Raw genomic sequence first — 22,440 nt, 5'->3', positions numbered from 1 at the left:
CATTGGGCCATCATGATGTGCTGCTTGGGAAATGACTGAATATCTATAACTGAGTAACTGACTAAATACGTGTCGTCTATTATGTTGTATGTTCTGGTTGAACAGATATTATGTACTTGTACTGCACAAACAAGCTGTTACAGTGAACACGGCTATATCTATATACAGGTCAGCCGCATTGCCCCCCCCCCCCCCCCCCACACACACACACACCTTCAGCCCTCTAAGTTTCACTTCATGATTTCGAGTCTTACCTCAAACTTGCGTTACCTCAAGCTACGTTACGTTGCTTAAAACCGCCGATAAAACGCATAGTTTGTCATAAATTGTGTCGCTTTCACCAATATTCCATTTCACAACATTACCGCCAGCAATGGGTTATATAGGGTATCGCATCTTGGCGGCGAAACTCCCCGCAGTTTCATCATTTAAATATTGTTTCAAATGTATTTAAATATTTACTTATTGCAAAAGTTGTTTCGTTGTTGTGTCGCTTTTGTGCTTGAGTTGTTCCACCCCATATATACTCACGAATGTGGTAGATGGTTTGAACCATCTCGCAACTATGTGCGGTTATTTACTGAGATAGGACGACAACAGATGTCTCACGTCGCGGCACAGGGAGACGTATTGTGCCCCTGCGATCGAAGAACGCCACGAATACCATGTCCATTGAGTTCTCCGCATACATAAAGCCACTCTGGAAATTCGATCTCTTTGCCCTACATGCCGGAGCACCCGTGTGTCCACTTAACGAGCGCATTACCGCAGCACCATCGGGTTACTCCAAAGAGATGCGCTCCAAGTGCACTTCCTCGGTGAATAGTGCGTTGGTTTGGGGGCGTTGAGTTACAGCTCAACCGGCAACGGCAAAAGCGCGACGGCAAGTAATTCAAAGTACATTACTGGCTTTTTTACGAAATCACGTAGAGAGGTATTTGTGGATGTGAAAAAAAAAAGTAATAATAATAAAACGCTCAAATTGGAGCAGCGTGGGACGGTCTAACGGGGCCTCTCCTTTTTTTTTTTTTTTTCTTTTTGAGGGGGGTGGGGGTGGGACAGGAGCCGAAATAGGCTTGTTACAAAAGTTCGCGAAAAAGGCACAGTACAATTACAGACTTCATTCCGAGAGAAGGAGAGAGAAAGAGAGAGAGAGATAAAATAGCCTCTTCTGGCAACATAACAAATAACTCACTTTCGTGTAAGAGTATTTTACTCCGAAAGGAGTCATTTAATACATCCCCAGAAGATAAAAGCAACCTAAATGAGTCTTTCCCTTTCTTCTGCAATCCTATATATACCCTCCGAGTTCGGAGACTTAATACCCTTCTGAAAACAGACCAAATCAAAACGGTCGAGGAAACAGCAAAGACAAGCCACGTCGCCATCATCATCAATTTTGTGCCTCCAACAAGAAGCGGTGTCCCCAGAGTTATCGACATCACTCTCATTTTCTTTTTTTTTTTTTTTTTCCCCTCTCCTTTCATTCGTCGGACATTTTCGTCTGCAACCGAAAATTTGGCGACAGCCAGTACCCGTCCTCTCTCTCTCTTTTCTTCCCCAATTTCCGGATCCAACTCACATTGGCCCAAATGCTAGTACAACGCCTTATCTCGTCGCCAGGCGGAGACACTGGTCATCAAGCATGAGCAAAATAAAAGGCGCGCGCGCGCCCTCTGTGTGTACCGTGCTGAATTCAATTACAGCGGAGTTGTGTAAATTACGCGCCAGGAGCTTCGTGCGGCAGGTCTGCGAAATTAAACGGGTCGCGCCATGATAGTGCGGCGGGTATATACGAGGGATGCTTTCGATTTCGGCTTGAATAATGTTCAGCCGTTCGTCTTTTGAACTAATCAGACGAGAGAACTCAATTACAAGGGCTGTAAATTGATGGGACTTCGAACGTCTTTGATCGCTGTCATGTTATTTTTTCTATTTTATTTTCTTATTTTTTTATTTCTTCACACGCGGGATAGTGCGATGTGTGGACCTCAAAAGTGTGAGGCGTTCGCGCATAATTAATTTTGAGCCGCGATTCGAGGCAATCGGACCGACTGTTTGCGCACTAAAAGAAAGGTCGGAATGAAGTGTCGATTTATAGCGAAAGGGAATTGGACAACGTGGCAAATAATCTCGTTTAATGAAATCGTATGTGTTACTGGTTACAGTTTCAGAGACAGCGTGAAATATTGCCGCCATTTAAGAAGTTCAGTGATTCTACCGAGAGGGTCGTTGTGGTCCTGCCTATATGGGAGTAACTGCCTGGGTTACTCCCACTTATGCATTGTGTTCTTCCTATACGCATTATTCATTGTATCATTTTGTTTCATTTATTTAAACGTTAAGGGCTTTTTGCAGCGGTGTATTCTCGGGGGGGGGGGGGGTATATGTTTATTAAGGATAAAGGTATTCTCGGCAGCTCTAAAAGAACTTACCTGGAATACACACCTTTATATCGGTCGATATTTCAGGCAAATTCTACAGAAATTGTGGCATCATAGGGGGGGGGGGGTAGAAAAAAAAAAGACTTGTTTCAACCCCTGCTGTAGAACATACCAACAATGCACTGTAAACTGAAAAACACCCTTATTGGTGTAAATGGCTTGTCCTATATAACTGACACCACATTTTACACCGTATGGTCTTGGAACACCCTCTTTAGAGGGTGTATTCTGTGTAAAACACCCTTTGAAAGAGTGCTTTTCCTTGAAAATGCCGTGTTTTGCACCCTTTATACACCCTTTTAGGAGGGTGTTTAACAATCTTACACCCCAATAAAAGGGTGTTTAAAGGGTGCAAAAGAAGGCATTTTCAAGGAAAAGCACCCTTTCAAACGGTGTTTTACACAGAATACACCCTCTAAAAGGGGTGTTCTAGACCATACGGTGTAAAAAGTGGTGTCAGTTATAGGACAAACCACTTACACCCATAAGGGTGTTTTTCAGTTTACAGTGTGTCTCTATTAGCCGTAAAAAACACTTCTGAGGATTGCATTCAATAGAGGAACGAATTAAAGATGTACATAACTTAACAGTGCACAATTTAGAAATACACAGTATATAGCTGCTTGTTACCGCGGTATGGGTGCAGGATTTCTACATTATATGTTGGCAACATTGTGTGCACTGCCATCGTATTCACCTTCACCAATTGATATACACGTGAGGCCTTTGCGAGGAACCGACAGTCGACCCTTGTCGTGTGGAAAGAAAGAAAATCAGTTTCCTTCGTCATGGCCAATGTACCGAACGCATGTTTGAATAGACGACTTGAGTAAATCCCAAGAGTCAGCGCGAAAGCGCGCGGTGCAGTGTGGGAAGTATGTTGTGCGGAGCGTTATTGTCCACGCACGTATAATATTCCTTCGGGGAACCCTGCGTGTTATTCTCTGTCTGTACGTGCAGAAGTGTAAGGTTCCTTTTTCAAGTTGGCCGCGCTGAAGAAATTTGCAATTCAAGTTTACCGCAATTGCATTCGAGCTGGACTCCAAACGTCAACGAGAACAAACAAAAACAAACAAACAGAAAAAGACAACCAAACACGGCAAGCTCGCGTACACCGCGATGCTTCGGTTTCACGTGGCGACACAACGTCGTTCACGGTAAATAACATGTTGACTTTACCTCAACAGATAATGCTGTCTCGAATCAGCATACTGTGGCAAAGGAAAAACACGATGACTGTGTGACTGCAACGATCGCCGACAGTCATGCTGCGCGACGTTATACATCAATTTCTTTTCTTTTTTTAGTGTATACTGCAGAAATAACGTACAAAACAAGTAAACATTTCTGATGATGTCGCGCCAAATATCAACTAACATGTTATAGTATTGAAATTACTATATGAAAAGTAGCCCACAGAACACATGAATTTCCTCGGAACATTATACGAAAGAATATTCATTTCCCATGTTCTCCGCATGCAGTCAGGGTGCAGCCTATATCGTCCCTTTTGATATACAAGGCAGACTTCCAAATGAAGTTACACTATAATACGAAGTACACTAAGTAGAAGTACTAGAATATTTGGGAGATTCTGCTGTATATAGAACAGTTTAGATTTCGAACAAACTGTTTTAAGCACTCTTTTTTTCCTCTTTGTATCCGTGATTGGAATTCGCTGCCAACAGAGGTCACAGCATGTGACACTTTGTCATTTTTTGATTACTTGACAGTTCAGGTAGAGTGGACTGGTTTCGCTTTCTTTGTGCTTTAACATTTCTTTTCCATTTCCGTTGCAATTGCACTAATATTGGACGTGTGCACTTTCGTATTTGTGTATTTGCCCCTCCTTCTATGGCAATCGCCGGAAGTATTATAGAAAAATAAATAAATATACGTCTGTAAATCAATAATAATATAATCCTAAGGTCATCAATACGGGATAAATATCATCATAAATACAATACTGACCGATGAAGAAATTTACACCGTCACCCTTCCAGCGGCTCCCTCCGACATTACGCCAAGATAAATGCTGGGAACAGTATTTATCACAAGTAACTCCAAGAATAACGTATAAATATAAGAAGTATATACAGCTATACATGTAAATATAAGTGCATGGATCGTGCGTGTGACAAACAGTATAAGTATGACTGTGTAAACATTTGTCACACTCAAATCATGTTTCCCATAGCATGCCCTTCAGATGAACGCATCGCATAATTTGATAGTAAACGCAATAAAATTTAACATAAATATTGTGCAGAATTTGTTGGACACACACAGATATGACGTTCAGGATATGCGTGCGGGCTCTCATTAAAAGCATGAAAACAATGAATACATTACAAATATAATGAATGGTTTTTGCGAATAAAAGTGAATGCTTCTGAATGTTTGTGCACCCAAGGGCCAGAACGGAGCAATGGTCGACAAGCTTTCCTTTCAAGTTATTTGTTATCGAGGGGATTAATACTCTCCTTTTATGGATGTATTATTAATTGCGCCGATTTGATATGTTATTACATGTTTTATCAATCAATATATGTACTTACAAGTAGTGACGAGCAACGTTTTTTATCCTATGCAGAGTTCGAGGTAACTCGTTACAAGTAACTCGTTACTGTAACTAAGTTCCTCTTTTTGGTAACTTGTAACTTAACTCGGTACTTTTGCGCCGTGGTAACTTTCAGAGGAACTCGTTCCTTTTTCAGGTAACTTTGCCAAAGTAACTTAAGCTAAGTTCCAAGTTACTTTTCACTCACGTCCACATATTTTCGTGCTTTCTCTCCGGTTTCTTCATGGCATTTTTTGCCATAAAACGTGATATTAAATCAATTACAGTATTTTATTCAGGAAGTAAGAACCGCTGCCATTGAAATGAAGCTGAACCATTGTGCGCCAACAGGATCTAAGCGTGTCGCACTCCTCCGCAGGCAACTCAAGGTCTAACTGAACTGCTCACGCGCGCTGCACCTGCGTAATGCTATTTTGTGTCCGAAGTAACTTGGAAGTAACACGTTCTTTTTTTTAAGTAACTCAGCAACTGCGAGTTACATTTCAGGCTGAAGAACTTCGTTATTAACTTAGTTACATTTTGCACATGGTAACTTAACTTGTAACGAGTTCTTTTTGACGGGTAACTTCTCAATCTATGATCCTATGTCGCTTCTTTGAAAGTGTACTATATAGGCGCGAGACTTCGGCATATTCTGAACAAATGACAGGAAACTAGAAGAAAGCAGCGTCAATTGAATATTAATAGTAATAATAACAACAACAACAACAACGCTTTTTTATTACGTGCCCAAGAGCTGCGACGAGGGCGCTGGTGTTGGCGAACACTCACAAAGTTCTATACATAATGCTGAAGAAGACACATATATACACCCAGGAAATGAAGAATACACACGCAATACACACGTATAGGTCACAGAACATATAAACAATAATCTTTGTGGATAGATTGCTTATATCTAAGATTACATGTTTGAAAAGAAAAATAAGCGTCAGTTTGAAATATTCGCCTGTCAAATTAACAAGGTCCAAAAGCGGCTACCTACGGACATCGCACGATGAGATTCGCTGTATTGCATCGCATTTGGCTCAATAGCATATACTATACCAGTTACTGCTATTCCATTTGGCATCAGTGCCATCTTAGGAGGTCACTGCCGGCTTGCGGCTACAATTTACACACTTTTCTTTAGATTTCGTGGTTAGTCACAGTGAGTCCGTATCTATTCGGCGCCACATCTTTAAAGAAATTGTGTGATCAGCCCGATATAGAGAACGATAATAAGAAACTCGTGGAAAATGCACTTTGGTGTTTCATCAAATTGTGCAATGTCACGTGCTGGTTCCCGTGATGAAACCTAACCGTTAAAGATATGATCTGAAAATGTAAGCGTGGGACAAATAAGTTAATTTGTCATGAACCATCACTAATGGCGGTGAATCATAATTCATAAACCAGGGAAGTTTATCTATACATCAACTTTTGTCCTACTATAGAAATCACCTCGGCATGAATATCATTTTTCTCTTGGTGTCGTGTTTCTACGCAAGAAAATTCTGCTATCTGCAACACGCACAAGCATTAAACGCCTGTACACGAATATTAAAAAAAATCATCCATGAAAAGCTTGCACAAAACTACAAAACAGCACAAATTCCTAACGATACCCAGGCTAACACGAAAAATATCGCATCTTCCAGATCAGCAGCAGAACTCGGGAATTCCCGGCCCTCCTAATGCGGTAGCAACTGTTATGTAAACAACGAGTCCGACGTTACCGCACGCGGCCTCCGTATCTTATCCAAGCGCTCTTAAACAAGCTTCTCATTGAACTTATCAAGAAACAAAAACAGTCCAGGCTGCACTCACCTTGACTTTGATCTGGATGATAAGCGGGAGACCGATAGCGCAGGCGGCGCCCCTGCTTTCTTCCCCGCTGTTTTTAGCGGAAACACAGCCACTTCACAACACCCTCGCAGTCATTGGCGACTCCTTCCTCACTCTATTACTCGCTGCTTTGCCTCTTATCAACAACCAGATGTAGCAATCACCATTTCGGCACCGAAAACGTCCAAAAGAAGCCACGGAATCGACGCCTTAACGAAATTTTTCGACGTCCGCTGCAGTTCCGTCGACGCTCGCCAGGCGGCGCTCACCGACAGAGCACGACTCTGGCCTCTCTCCACTGATTGGTGGGAGCGGAAATGGGCGGAGCGCGACGAGGCACCGCCCTGATGCTCTAGTCACCCCCCCCTCTTGCTGGATTCGGAGAGGAAGAACGCACGGGGCATATAACTGGATTTCTTGAAAACATGAAGAAAACGAAAGTGGACTATAAAGGAATTGGTCGCCGCAAACGGCACTGCAGAAGTTGATTTTCAGTTATTGGGTGCAAATTCGGTTAATGTGCAAAGCGTGGTGTTATTGCGGGTTACGCTTCGTAGTCGGTTTTATTGACCGAGTGCGTTCTGCGCGTATGTTTCGCTTTTCAGGATTTTTAGGACAGTCTGGGGGGGGGGGGGGAGGGGGGGCAGAAGTTGATGCAGCGTGAAAGATGAAGGTGAAGTCGGATGGGTGGTATTTGAGAAGAGGGTCATTATTTTTGAACTCCTTCACGATTCTGAGAGACAATGTGCGAGGTACCTATAGAGGGACGGCAGTGGTTTGGCCTATACTGTTTCGAACTCAGTCCACTTCAAGATAACCCGGACAGGAGAACAAACACGAAGCTTGGTATAACACGAATACACATGACAATTTGGACCAGCAAAAAAAAATCCGATTCGCGATTTCTGTAGCTAATCTGTCATACTGATAGAATAGTTAAGAAGCAAGCGAGCTGGTGATATATAGATCCATATACTCAAGAACCCCGAGATGAGGGACACGGAACACGTTGTGTTTGTCTCCCATTTTCCAAGTCCCTCGTCTTGGGGTACTTCAGTATGGAGTTTGATGACTCAACAGATTCGGTTGAGTTGCTGATAAATGTTGGACTATATATAGATTGTCATGCGCTATCACTGTCACAGAGAGTGGTATAGCTAGCGAATACCATGTGTGACTTCGAAACCGTCCGTTTCCTCCGAAAATAAAAACAGGATTATGTGGAGCTATGTAGATACTCAGCCCGAAAGATAGCGCCAATCCACCAGACAACTACAGGGTGTGTGCAGAAAAACATGACCCGCATTTAGGCACATAGTTTGTTGCCTACCTAACTAACGAACTTCCGGTGGCGCACGATGGCGCATTTATGCGTGCGAAATCTGTAGAAAAATTGTGGAAGCCATACCCAGCTTTAAAAAATAAACGGAACAACGAAAACGTCGGCTTCCGTGCATCAGAATAGGGCAACATGGTGGACAACAGGGTGTATGTGAAAGGGCAACATGGTGCACGTAGGAGAGTTGTGTTCAAGTACCGCTAGGGGAGCTATCGGTGCATAAATCGAAACGATGTCCCACATGGATGCTCATCGGCAGTACCCCTAGCGGTGCCTGCACATAACTCTCATGAGACCGAAATACACTACCATGCAGTGTCATGACCGCCCTATTCTAATGCATGGAAGCCCATGTTTTCGCGCTCTGTTTATTTTTTTACATTGAGTATGGCTTCCAGGATTTTTTTGTAGCTTTCGCACGCATAAATATGCCGTCGTGCGCCACCGGAAGTTCCTCGGCTAAGTAGACAACGAGTTACATGTAAAAATGCGGGTCATGTTTTTCTGCACACACCCTGTATATATATATATATATATATATATATGTATATGAGCGAAAGAGAAGTCGTCGGTTTGTGGGTTTATTTTGTCCACTTAGTGTTTTTCTCCGCTGAAATCTTGTACAGCAGTCCACGCATCACTCAGGGAGCGTATACGCATGAATGTACGTGAATGTATTCATGAGTGTACCTCACGGAGGACCAAGTGCGTAACCGATATGCTATATACCAACTTCTCCACGCGGAGGCCGGCTGGAAGTTAATAGTGGGTTACTTGCTCTCTATAGTTGAATATTGCGTGCCAGCTCCGTACAGCTGTAATATTCGAGAAAGCTTAAATATCGACAAGCCGGGTGACCAGTTCTCTGTGCCCAAACAATCAATTGAAGATAGACCAAAAGCAAGGAGAGGTCATGATGAAAAAATATATAACTCCGTCTTGACACAACAGGCAACTAGATTTACTTTCAACGTTTCGACGCTTATGCGGGCGTCCTCAAACAACGAAATGTTGAAGAAATTGCAGCGGTGTGTTTGTCGGTTCCAGTCTCAGAACAATTACTTTCCATCGCGTCAACGTCTTTTACATCATTACAGTGCAGGCAGGAAAAGCGAACAGTATATGGTGCATCGCTGAGACAATATGGAGTCAGAACGGAAGGGTCCGACCGTGAATGACTCAAAATTGCACAAAACAACTGCTTTGTGCGCGTCCTTTTTTTTTATTAATTTTCACCACCAATGGAGTAGAGTAGGGTATAGAGTAGAGAGAAACTCCTCATTCATCATCTTAAAATAAAGTTGTTGTTGTTTGTTTATTTTCTCATATAGTCTCGGGTTTTCGTTATGAATAACTACTTTTCCTTCGTTAAAAACCGCGAAGCAGCAGTGGCTATATGAGCGGCGCAGAGTCGTGAACAGGTGGAGAGAGGACAGCAGAAAGGATTTGGGGGTAGAGGAATTAGCGTATGTCCTGGGCCAACTTCAGGAGTAACTATGCTATCATCCCATATACCCTATATATACGCAAGTCCACTGCTGGTGGCAGCGCAAACGATATCGATGCGACTGTTCTATCCAATTTCTCCACGCACGTACAGACCTCCTCAAAAAGGCCAATTACGCTGTATATACTTCAGTACAATACACACCCTCGCCCGCACAGACGTTCCATCGCTGCAATATTAAAAGCGAAACCTCGCGCACGCAGCTGTCGACCACCACGCCACCTTGCGTCCACCCTCGCACGACTTCATCAACGCCGAGGAAACAACAGTTTAAAAAAATTCCTCCATATTCCGTACTCCACCCATATAGCTGTATGTTTTCACGCGCGTACAGTATATAGGAATAAAGGCGGGGAGGTTATCGCGATAGAGCACAATCCCAGCGGACGGGGCACCGATGGAGATAGCGCACCGCTTCATTAGATGAGTCCGGTAGGCGGCGCGGCACGCGCTCGTGCGCGTTCTGTGTGCGCGATAAGGACCGCCATTTATCACCTCGGTCCGTGGCTGCATGTGTGCATAGGTGTTGCTGCAAAGAACGGAACGCAGATACAAAAAAAAAAAAAAGAGGAAAAGATTTGCGTGGCCAAACCCACGATAAGAGTTACGAGTGTTTGGGAGGTGCGGGCAGCTATTGTTATTGCAGGGAAGGTGTCTAAAGAGGTGGTTGTGTTTCTCGCCGAGGAAGGTGCGTGGCGCTGTGGTTCGAAATTGGGTTGCGGGCATTGTTGATATGATGCTAAGAAGGTATACCGTGAAACGTTCCGCGGGGCAAGAGCCGCGTTAGGATCTCTCGAGGGAGATCGTGTTTTATTCTGTAGAATATTTTGTTCGAAGTTAGGTTACAAATTACGACTGACTACTTTGCGAGATTGTATCCGGTATAACACCCAAAATGTGCTCGACCAGTAAATGCACGCACAGTAACAACACGGCTTCACCATATAAAGAGAGGTTTGGAGACAATGGAGATCCGTGCATGTAGCGATATAAAAAGGCGTGCACCGTACATTTTCAAGAAATCAGGATGGGGAACGAGGCTATTCATTATATGACAATTTGCTCCGAGCATGCTGTGCCGTCAAGCACTGTTTTTTAGAGTACAAAAGTCTGGACCTAAAAGCTTGCAGGAACCAGACTGCTGATATTTCACGTTGGTACTATGCACGAGGAAAGTCATGGGGAAATATTATATAGGAAATATAGGAAAAGTTAAATTCTGAAGACGACCTGGAGGGTGATATAAGACTACATTTCCGTGCATTGCATGATATCATATGGCTTACTATATATGCTACATAAATATGTATTTCGTCCTGCCGTCCTCTCTCCATCTGCCTACATCTGTACGCCTCTCATAGTCACAGTTGCTTCGCGGCGCTCGCGCGGAATTACAAAAAATAAATATGTAGTATTGAATTAGTAAGTGAATATAGCATTCACAGTAACTGTATACAGTGAACCCTCGTTATTATGACCATGGTCGTTCCCGAAAATGTTGGTCATAATGCGGAATTGTCATATTAACGGGTGGATTTGCAAAGGTTTCACTGCATTGTTCCCCAGCAGTATGGTCGTAAAGCGCGTATGTCAGATTATCGGGGGTCATATTAACGAGGGTCCACTGTAACTGTATATATATAAGGATAAGGGTGGTGATGGTGAAACTGCTCGCTATGGTCGGCCACGCGCGCATCTTGTAGTAAGTGTATATTGAGCGAAAGCACGTGTAATGAGGTCTGGGTATAGAGTCACCCAACGCCTTCGTACTCAAATTTTTACCCATCCCAATTGAGCACGTGTTACACCCATTCGTTATATTTGATTTAGAATACTCTCTCTGCTTTACCGGTCCTGCCTATCGCACTTCACCTCGGTCTCATTTACCTCACCGTAATGACCTCGGCCCGAAGCATTCTCATAACCATATTTCACTTCCTACATATACACACAGACGACGTACGTAATGGTGGGCCGCTATATACCCGCGGTTCATGTATTCAAGATGGAACTTGATATATACCCACCAGAAAAAAATAAAAAAATCTCTCTGTGTCGACAAAATCGTACTTTCGATTTATGCCATGCCACCATTACTCCGTATAAGAACTCGCTTTGGGCCGAATTGGTCGGCATGGTTTGACTTCTTATCAAAAGGCATCTGTTTGGATTCGCTAATGATTCCAAGCACGCACGTGCCTATTGAACGCCGCACGCTGATTGGCCCGAACTGTCTGGCGGTGATTCATGGCAGGAAGTTAATATAGCACAGGATTGGTGGGTGTTTTGGAGTTTTTTTTTTTCCTCGGTTGGACGCTATGGTTGCTTGTAAGGAAGAGGGGTATGGGGGGGGGGGAGAGACCTGGTTAATGATTGATTTATGGTCGGTATAGGTTTAACGACTTTAATGGTTTCGTAGGTCGCTATATATGGGTGTTTGAGAAATAACGCAGTGAGTTATGAGCCGCAAAGGAAGATCGATGAAGTAGAGGATGAAGTGTTTGTATAGAAAAGGGGGGTTTTTTGAAAAATCTGAGGTGCCAGTTGTTTAGACGTTTGTAGATGAGGTGGTACACAATGCGCCTGTTTGCGAAAGCTGGGATTGGGCGTTGTCGGGATTTTTTTCATTCCAAAGATTTCGAAAGATAAACGTGTCTTTCTTCGTACCTTTGAGGTCTATAGCTCCTTTGCGATATACGCGCTGTTAAACAGAACTTTGCCGCATAACACTTCCAGGAGCCAACCACTATCCAGTATGATATCGCTGTGTGACCTGACTTGTTGAAAACTGACTTGTTGCATCCGAAATGCAAGTGAGTGACCGAGAAAGGCGTATGACCTCCCAGTTCCAATAAATCAGGGGAGAGAACGCTATGTAATTCTGGATGGTGGTTGTCATTCTTCAGTGTGTTAACGCGATGAGGTTGTATGTTAACAGTGTACAGCAGTACTACCCTTGAAGTCGGCCCAAGACGTACATACACTAGTCCGTCATAGCAACAGTTGCTTCACTGCACTGACTCGGAATTTTAAAAATCTTCACGCACACGGAGCTTGACCATATAGCGCGCTGAAGGCCATTGCAAATAACGATATCGTTGTCACTCCTAAGCTGTGGAAAACGCGGGGCGTACGCCCCTGCGTGAAAATTGACATATAGGTGCCACAAAACGGCGTAGTATTGCGGTGTATGTCTGTATGTCTCAAGACACACTTCAGTTTCAGGACGTGTGGACCTTCTGAAGCGATAAACAGCTTGGAGGTGAGGTGAAGAAGCACACTTTTTTTACTGTCTTATCAGTCCTGCAGAAGTGTCAGACACAGAAGAAGGAATATGCGCTAGAAGGACCTCTTACAATGACCAGGAAGACGTTATCTGCTTTTTGCTGGTGTCTTCAGAGTGTATATACTGCTGGAATATCTTGCAGACTGTTCTGTACGTGTGGCACAGTTCCTCTTGAAGTTGGGTCAGGATGCATACTAAACCCTCTCTCCCGTCTGTCTACATCCGTACATCACCCGTAGCCACAGTTGCTACGCGGTGACAGCGCGGAATTAGAACGAAAGAGAACGTACTATATACTTCACTATCCTGTGTAGGTGGTGCTGGCGAAAACGGGCTTGCCGTTGTTAGCCTCACTTATGTTGGCAGCGTCACCACGACTGTATAGCCACACTCTAAAAACAGAGCTTCACCGCATAGCACGCTGTGCGCCAACCACTGCCACGAACGATATACACTCTTAAAAATGAACTTCACCGCATAGCACGCTCCTAGCCAACCATGATCCGGAATGATATCGTTATCTGCCCTGATTTGTTGAAAACGGGAGGCGTACGCCTTTTTTGTGACAATTATGAACTGCATAAGTGTCACAAAAAAGGTGTACGCCTCCCGTTTTCAACAAATCAGGGCAGATAACGATATCATTTGAGATGATGGTTGGCTAGAAGCGTGCTATGCGGTGAAGTTCATTTTTAAGAGTGTAGGGTTATCGCTTCCGACTCGAGGAGAGAAGGGTGCGTATACGCCTCTTTGTGGCAATTTGGGTATATGATAATTGACACAAAAAGGCGTACGCCTCCCTCTCTCCTCGAATCGAAAGCGATAACCCTATCGTTCGCGGCAACGATTGGCGCACTACATGCTATGCGGTGAAGTTTTTAGAGTGCAGGATGAGATGAGATGATGTGGTAACAGATGAAGGAATGCTGTCGGCCGAAAGTTAAGATCTAGGGCGGTCACTGCCAGAATTGGTGATAAGTCCCAGCAGTACTCATTGTCTTTGAGCGAGACCAGACAACTGGAAGAAAGCAGACGAGGCTGCGAATTTTTGAGAGACTTTCCACGAAAGAGCCTCTGGGATGTACACTCTTAAAAATGAACTTCACCGCATAGCACGCTCCTGGCCAACCATAATCTCAAATGATATCGTTATCTGCCCTGATTCGTTGAAAACGGGAGGCGTACGCCTTTTTGTGACAATTATGAACAGCATAAGTGTCACAAAAAAGGCGTACGCCTCCTGTTTTCGACAAATCAGGACAGATAACGATATCATTTGAGATGATGGTTGGCCAGGAGCGTGCTATGCGGTGAAGTTCATTTTTAAGTGTGTAGGACATCACCCACCATACACTGTTAAAACAGAACTTCACCGCATAGCACGCTCCTAGCCAACCATCATTCCGAATGATATCATTCTGTGCATTGATTTGGTGAAAATGGGAGGAGGCGCCTATCTGGGACAGATTATCTTGTCCCAGATAGGCGCCTCCCCCCTGTTTTGAACAAATCAGGACACAGAATGATATCATTCGGAATGATGGTTGGCTAGGAGCGTGCTATGCGGTGAAGTTCTGTTTTAACAGTGTACAATTCCTGAAATGGCCAAGGAGAGCAGCGTATTATTTTGCCGCAGCTTTCCAGAGCGTATATACAAGATAACCATTTAATGAAAAGAACTATAGCGGCAAGGCCGAGCGGGCTAAGACGTCCCGCTCTTTGGTGATAGCCAAGGCCGTGCTGAAGACTGGGAGGTTGTGGGTTCGAATCCTACCACCGGCTGTGCTATATCTGAGGTTTTTCCCGGGTTTTCCGAAGCCTTTCCAGACGAATGTCGCCGCAGTTCCCCCTGAAGTCGGCCCGGGACGCATACTGTCCCCCACTCCTTCCTGCTGTCCTCTCTCCATCTGTCCACATATGTACGCCGCTCATAACCGCAGTCGTTTCGCGGCGCTAACACCGAATAAATAAATAAATAAATATTAAAAAAAACTCGTTGAAACAACATATCGAAACCGCCTGCGAGTGTCCACTCGCTTTGACATTCGCGCCGGCATTCGTGCGTATATATTTTATTCCTTCCTCATCAACCCATCCGTCCGCAAATGCGCATGTTTATACTGGTGCCATACAGTTTGTATCCCCATTATTCATGCGCGTATATACGCTGGCTCAGCAGAAACTTCTCCGGCATGGTGCTGGAAGGCCGTCATCATGCAAGCAGAACATTCTCAACACCTCGCGACGGAACCATTAATCTTGTCCCTCCCTCCCCTCCTCTATATACCCTTCATCCCCCCGTCTCTCACGGCGTTTGTTTTGGCCGCTCTTATCTCGTGCCGTGTATTTTCTTTACTACTACTACTTTCTTTCTTTTTTTTTTTTTGCTACATATACGTATCATTGGTGCCGCGCCGTATGATTAAACGGCGCCGGCAAAAATCCACACCCTTATACACTGTGCCCATCCCACCCACGAGCGCACGAAGAAATCTTTTTCTTTTTTTTTCTTACTTTCTATACGTAAGCTCTCACTCATATTTTTCCACTTCCCTATATATAAGCGTGTGTTTCTCTGTTTTTACGTATAGCCTTTGTGCGAAAATAGGGGCGCCTGTTCCTCCTCCCCCTTTTTTGGAGGGGCGGACGCCTAATCGCGGACGCCATCTTGGAACATCGTTTTTGCTGCCCCCGTTTTTCTTGTGTTTTTTTTTTTTCGTGTGTGTTTGTGTGTGTCACTATGGTACCTTCGTGTATACAGTCATCTTCCATTATAGTTTTGCCTTTGTTATGTTGTGGCTTCGTGATATCATTTCATCCTTGTTGGAATTGTGGGTATATACATTGGAAGAGTGAACGGTGACTTAATTACCCGTATAGTGTCGTTGTTGTAGTGAGCAAGGTTCCGGTAGTGAAACCGCCGAACTAATTATGAGGTTAAATACGAAAAGATAAGTATGAGGTTATGAGGTTATCAATTAATACGCGATCGGACCACTGCGAAGTGGGGTATATGACCCTCGTTATCTCGCCACCTAAAAGTCACGGTATTATCTGCATTATCAGAAGTTGAGATTTGATTAGAAATGATGTGCTGAAAACCTAGCCGGCAATCGTCCCATAACGCCAAAAGTTCGGTTGATAGTGGCATAGTGCGCTGTCGTGGGTGACGTCACACCACTTTTCCACGCCCTCATTGATATAACGTCGTCGTAATCTTTGCTTATCTTTGAAGCACCGTAGCATGCAGCTGTTCGATAACCGGTGGGCCAAAACAACACGATAAATATACCGTCGAATGTATATCTGTCATATGGTACGTACACTGATTATCCTGATTGTTCTTTCTTCTTTCCTTTGGTTGGTCGCTATTTTACCAAATTGGTATTTCTTCAGATTACAACATCATTACCTTATAGGGAGACTCCGGGACATTCCGAAACTATTATAATGGCTGTGTATAAGTTCGATAAGTTCTTCCGAAATGAGAAGTAAAGTTAGTTGGGCAGTCGGGGACGCGTTAGTTGGCAAAAGAGCTGGGAAGCTCAAAACGAAACCGAAACTTCTCAAGGTTCCCTCTACCATGCGTGACGTCACCGGTAGTCTGTGTGGGCCACCGGCCGTTCTTCGGGCACGCGCTTTGTAACTTCTTCGGGCCACATGGCTGACCAGTCATCTGTTTTCTGGATTTCGTTCTATAAAATATCTGCCAGCGGTAAAAGCATAACCTATACACCAAGCCGTACACGAGGAATACCGGTGAGGTGAAGTCCAGTGTTGCTGGACTGCTTTTCCATGGAGGAGCTCCTATAATCACTCGAAGGAAGATATTGCTTTTCGAATTATCTGTGCCACTTGGGGATGACAAATTTTATTCATTGCATATTAATGTCGCACCGTTACCTCAACACGCTTTTGGTGCGGAGTCCTCCTTTAAATATAAGGAACAGCAGAAGCGCCTCATGTGCGCATCTCAAACATGTCCCCGCTTTAAATATAAGAAACAGCCCACGCGGCACATGTACACTCTAAGAAAAAAGGGAGTACTTTTACTCCTTTTGGGCACTAAATGCATTGTCACAAAAAAGTGTCCCTTTGGGGAGCAAATGCGCGGGAGTAAATGAATGTCACAGAGTGGAGACTGCATTTCACGCGCTGTTGTAAGAGTCCCAGGTAGTATATGATTCGTCTGCATGTATGAAAATACTTTGAAGCAAACCGTCAACCGTGATATATTGAGTGATATAAAATCTTGCGCCATACATAGTGGACAATTTGTGAAGAAAGAAGCGCTGACTCTTTCTTACTCTGTCTGGATGGAAAATTGCTACGTTGGCTGTGTTATACAGCCTTATGCCGTTCAAATTGACCAAGGGCACACCTTTATACGTAGACTGTCGCATTCAGGAGACCATTCGCGAAGTTCAGTGACAATTTGCATTCCTGGGGAGTAAATGTCGGGACTAAATGTCGGGTTAGGGGACTAAAATGGGGAGCAATTGCAGACTGGGGGAGTAGAAGCTGCAATTGCTCCCCGTTTTACTCTTTTTTTTTTTTTTCTTAGAGTGTACTGCACGCGACACGGTTGTTTGAAATTACCGTCCTGCCGTTTGCGCTATCCTATATAAATCCCCAGTTCTTGCAAGACCATTCGTTTTGAGTAATAAACATGTGCAGCATGTGAACCTATACCTCCACATACACTATTGACACAACTTTTCAGAGGGCAACCACCGAAGCGCTGACTGCGGACACACTGATCGGCGATCTCCGATAACCGTGTCTCAACGTGTTTTATCGGGACTCTATAACTCTTGACGTTATCGAGCACAACTCCTTGATTTTTCTCGCAACTGCAACTCGCTGTCCAGCTCCCACAAGAATGCTGAATACGCAGAATTCCCCCCCCCCCAAAAAAAGTCACGTGGCCCATACATTATGACCAACATTATATACCCCGTAGCGAGTCAACATTCCGAGAGTCTCCTCCTTCGAGGCAAACGTATATACATCGCATACCATTTCGGCCCCCTTAACCGTGTAATGAACCCGACCAAAAGCCACTCCTCAGAATTCTCTTGGCGACCGCCCAACGTCTCCAACATCTTGATCGCGAGCGCACAAATTTAGAATCCCAAACATAAGACGGCGCAGCATCTGTCCCCATACATTTAGTCAGCCTTCCATCCCTCTTGAGGGACACACACACACACACAACGCACTGACGGCTAAATCTGGCGGGAAAGAGAGCGAGAGAGAGAGCGATACCTTCTTTTTGGTCCCCCCCTCCCCCTATATCTCTAACCTGGATCCAAATGCCGAGCGTGCGCCGGATTTGAACGGAGCCTAAATATCGTCTGCTTTAAAAGTCGTATAAGCAGACGGGCGTCTGCGTTGGCAGGCCGTATCTGGCCCGATAATCGCGTGCCGGAATGTTGTGCCTTCTTTCTCGAGGGCCCCTGGTTGTAACTTTAAGCGTTTTTATCGCTTTCGAGGGCGATTATGATAAGGTTCTCCGGGTGCTATATGCCGGTATCTTTTTTTGAGGTGCCGCTGAAAAGGGTTGATGGGTGCTGGTTTCGCGTTACTTCAGCCCCGAAAAAAAGAGTGCGTTTGGATTCTTGAAAGGCGGAGGGATCGAAGACTGTTGAAAAGCTGTGAAGTGTTCGTTATCGGAAAGAAAGCGGTTGTCGCGGTTGATATTTCGAGCAGCGAACGGAAGGGCTGGTCGGTTGAATAAGGGGCCACGGATGTCTGTGCGCCAAATATATGTGAACGGGAACAGCTCTTTTTCGGCGAGGCTTTTCCGCCCCTCTGGGAACTTTATCATGCACAGTATAATAAGATCACAACAATGCCACGTGGCTTTTATGACAGTGTCCAGAGGATGTCAGTTGGCATTGACGTATACCGGGTGTTTCAGTTAAATCCCCGGGCTAAATAATTCGCGAACCGGTGCACCAACCGAATAACTTTCTTTTTTACAAGTATCTGTCCAATACCGCCTACAAGATGTGCACCGCGTGAACGAGCGGAGGCGCTCATTATTTAAATAAAAATTCAAATGAGTTTCGTGAAAAAAGCTAAGTTCTAACCGTCACCGTCTCTACCGTCACCATTAAAATGGGTACTACTCCTTTTGGGACCTTCAGTGGACACCTATTAGAGAAAAATCTGCCACCGAAGCGGGTCATTTATTGCAGTAATTAATTGGTTTCGCTTTACGTGTTTTTGTCGCGGCTGGTCGCGGCGAAGCGCAAAAGGACGTAATTCATTGGTGTAATTCATTGGTGTAAGGACGTAATTCATTGGTGGACATGGGAGTGAAAGAGCGTCCTTTTGCGCTTCACCGCGACCAGCCGCGACAAAAATATGTAAACCGAAACCAATTAATTACTGCAACAAATGACCCGCTTCGGTTGCAGATTTTTCTCTAAAAGGTATCTACTGAAGGTCCCAGAAGGGGTAGTACCCATTTTAATGCCGAGGGCGCCCTGCTTTAGAAGTTATCTTTTTTCGCGAAACTCATTTGAATTTTTATTTAAATAATGAGCGCCTCCCGCTCATTCACGCGGTGCGCATCTTGTAGGCGGTTTTGGACAGATACTTGTAAAAAGAAAGTTATTCGATTGGTGCACCGGTTCGCGAATTATTTAGCCCGGGGATTTACCTGAAACACCCGGTATTGTGGCCGCGCATGTCGCTAGATATTATGTTAAAGGGAGACTTCGGAAAGATTCGAAAAAAAAAATTAGATGAGCATCATACCGAACACGGACCGCTCCTTTGATACCGAATACAACATTCGCATTCATTTTGTGCGAGTAATTACAATCCGTAAATGATGACAATACGAAACCGAAACCAACATGCAAAGCGCACAGTGGTTCGCCCGGAGGAAGATACTGTGACGTCACCCGGCGTTGTCGTCTGCTACGAAGCTTGCATTCTTCCATGCAGGATGACGTCGGCAGTGTTGCTTTCAGCGCCCTCTTGCTTCACAGAGGCGAAGCGCTTACTTCGTAATAATTCGTTCGAATGAAATCTGCGCACTCTGGGAACGCGATATTTCGTATGTATGTTCCTGATACCCCAAGGGTTACTGCTATGTCACAATCGTTGTGCTGATTTTCTTGCGGAGTCCCACTTTAAAGAATGTATGGTTCTAAGGAAGACTGCGCGGAAGCAGAAAAGACGCAATGCATGAACGCTCAAGATTTCTAAGGCACGTTGCTCATCACCTCTCGGGTTTACGTGCATGGAATCACGTGGGATAACAATCCTGTCTTCATTGAGGAGCCGAGCTTTTTTTAAAAAATAGTTTCTGAAGATGGTGGGTAACTGCATTCCTTGAAGGACAGTAACCCTTCCGGGGCCTGCTCTCCCTTTTTGTATTCCTGCCCCGGAAGTCCGTCTTCCTCTTTTATTCGTGCTGCTTACCGGACATCAGGGTACTAGAAGCACCGCTGTATAGGAGCTGGTGGTAGTGGTGGTTGTGAAAGGGCTCGGCGTTGTCGGCCTCACGTATGTGGACAACGTCACGACTGACGCCCTTGGGAAATGTGCGCCCTGGGCCGACTTCCAAGGGAACTTGTGCCGACGTATGTCTGAAAGCGTCTGAGGCTAGGAGCTAAACTAGCCCTTTAGCCAACATGCAAAACGAATAGTTCACGTTTCCTGACAGGGGTCACAACTACCCGAAGGCTACAGCACTACAACAAGACTACAACAAGACTTTTCTCTATCGACCTCGACAGTGTTTGCTTCAACAACATTTAAACTCTACAAGGCTCTACACCTAGGTACCACATACACCCTTTAATCAACTAGAAGCATGCGACTCACACATCCCTGGGCACCACCTATACATCATTCTAACCCTCCTGTACCTGTCTCCATGCCCGGTACAGTCCTGACCGCAGCGCCGACGGACACCTTCCAATAAATAAGAGCACCTTATCAGCACCTCCCGACCGAGGACTTCTGAAACCAAAGTATATACGCGGAGCGAACAGTCCCGCGATCCCATCTCGATCCAGTGCGCGTCCCGAAGAACTGCCTCCATGCAGTTCTCGTCAACCTCTGTCACCTGGGCCCACGACATTCGACAGGATCTTTAGAGATAAACGACAACAAGACGCCACTGCTGGACGATCAAAGAAGAACGCTTGTCGACAAAAAGCACGCAGCGTCCGGACTCGAAGAGACATTATCTCGTAGCAGACGAGAAATTATGGTAGCGCTACAAGAACCCATCTGATAACGGTCGGAGGCGGCCATCTTCCCCGGCGCGGAGAAATTCTTTAAATGTCTTTGCTGGTGTTCCGCGATTACGAAGAGATTTTTTTTTTTTTTTTTGCGAAACGTATCGAGTGTCCCTGTCGAGTTGAATATGTACGTGAGTGAGTTATGAGAGGAGGAATCGTCTCTTTGCAGATAAGGAGTTTGATAAAGGAGGAAAGAGGTGGTTTCGGTAAGTCATCTTTGAGGTTTCGTCTTACGTATACGTTCGTTTTTGGTGTAAGACACGGGGGAGATAAGTGACTCGACTGAACATTGCGTTTTCTGCGACCACGCTTGAGATATGACGTGCCAGATGTGGTTATGGGGGGAAGATCTGTTGATACAGAGGAAATATACTGATTGAATGACTGTAGTGACTATATACATAATCAGTATACAGATATGTTAACTTGTTTTTGTTGTTGTTTTTTAAGCGTAGTTTAGAGTCCCAGGTCATTTTGCATCCTGCACTACATAGCCACCAAAAGTATATAAACAAGCAACACGAGACATTCTTCAGTATGAAAGATGAAAGTCATTGAAAAGGTTAGCCAGCTGTAGGACTCGAACCCACATCTTCTGGATTACCGGTATTACCGGTAGGCACTAGAGGCCTTGTATGTGATTGTCCCTTCTATGTTGTTCCAGCCTCAGAACATCGGTTCTCTCATATTCTTCAGTATGTCGGGTTTATGCCTTCTAAAATTTCACGAACGCTGCCATACGGAGGAAACTAAGGCAAGGATCACATTATAGAGTGTATCATATAGTCTTGCGTGATCACAATGGTCTCATCAGTGCCCCCATTGCAACGCGGCAGAAGTCAACATTCATGACTGACAGCAGCCACATTAAATGATGTAATGTTTACGTCTCGAGCGCGACGTCATAGAAGTATGTTGTTCTGAGCCCAATAGACCCACAACAGTTTGTAAACACGAGGATGCACCTGCGCATGCGCATGTAGTGGGCTTCACTGGTGTGCAAAAGGTAGTAGGAACCTCTGTTTCGTAATGCGAGACAACATATCGAGGCAAGCTTATGTAGTATATACTGTGGTTTTCAAACGCACTTTCGAAGTGCACGGTTCGTTCATAAACAAAAAAGACTTATCCATGCGCGTGTCATCCGAAGGGCACGGCATTCTGATGTCACTGAAACAGGCATTCTTTT

The 22,440-nt window shown here is 44.7% G+C and overlaps 1 protein-coding gene across 1 annotated transcript in view; it reads right to left on the bottom strand.

Moving 5' to 3' along the window:
* Positions 1–7,049, bottom strand: part of LOC135387925 (GATA-binding factor 2-like) — a 215,125-nt gene extending 208,076 nt beyond the window's left edge. The window contains exon 1 of the mRNA XM_064617142.1: positions 6,835–7,049. The gene's annotated coding sequence lies outside the window, so the exon portion shown is untranslated. The remainder of the gene's footprint in view (positions 1–6,834) is intronic.
* Positions 7,050–22,440: the final 15,391 nt, after the last annotated feature.

Source organism: Ornithodoros turicata, chromosome 3 (genome assembly GCF_037126465.1).
Source record: "Ornithodoros turicata isolate Travis chromosome 3, ASM3712646v1, whole genome shotgun sequence".
NCBI classification, from domain to species: Eukaryota; Metazoa; Arthropoda; class Arachnida; order Ixodida; family Argasidae; genus Ornithodoros; species Ornithodoros turicata.
This window is presented reverse-complemented; position numbering and strand designations above follow the sequence as displayed.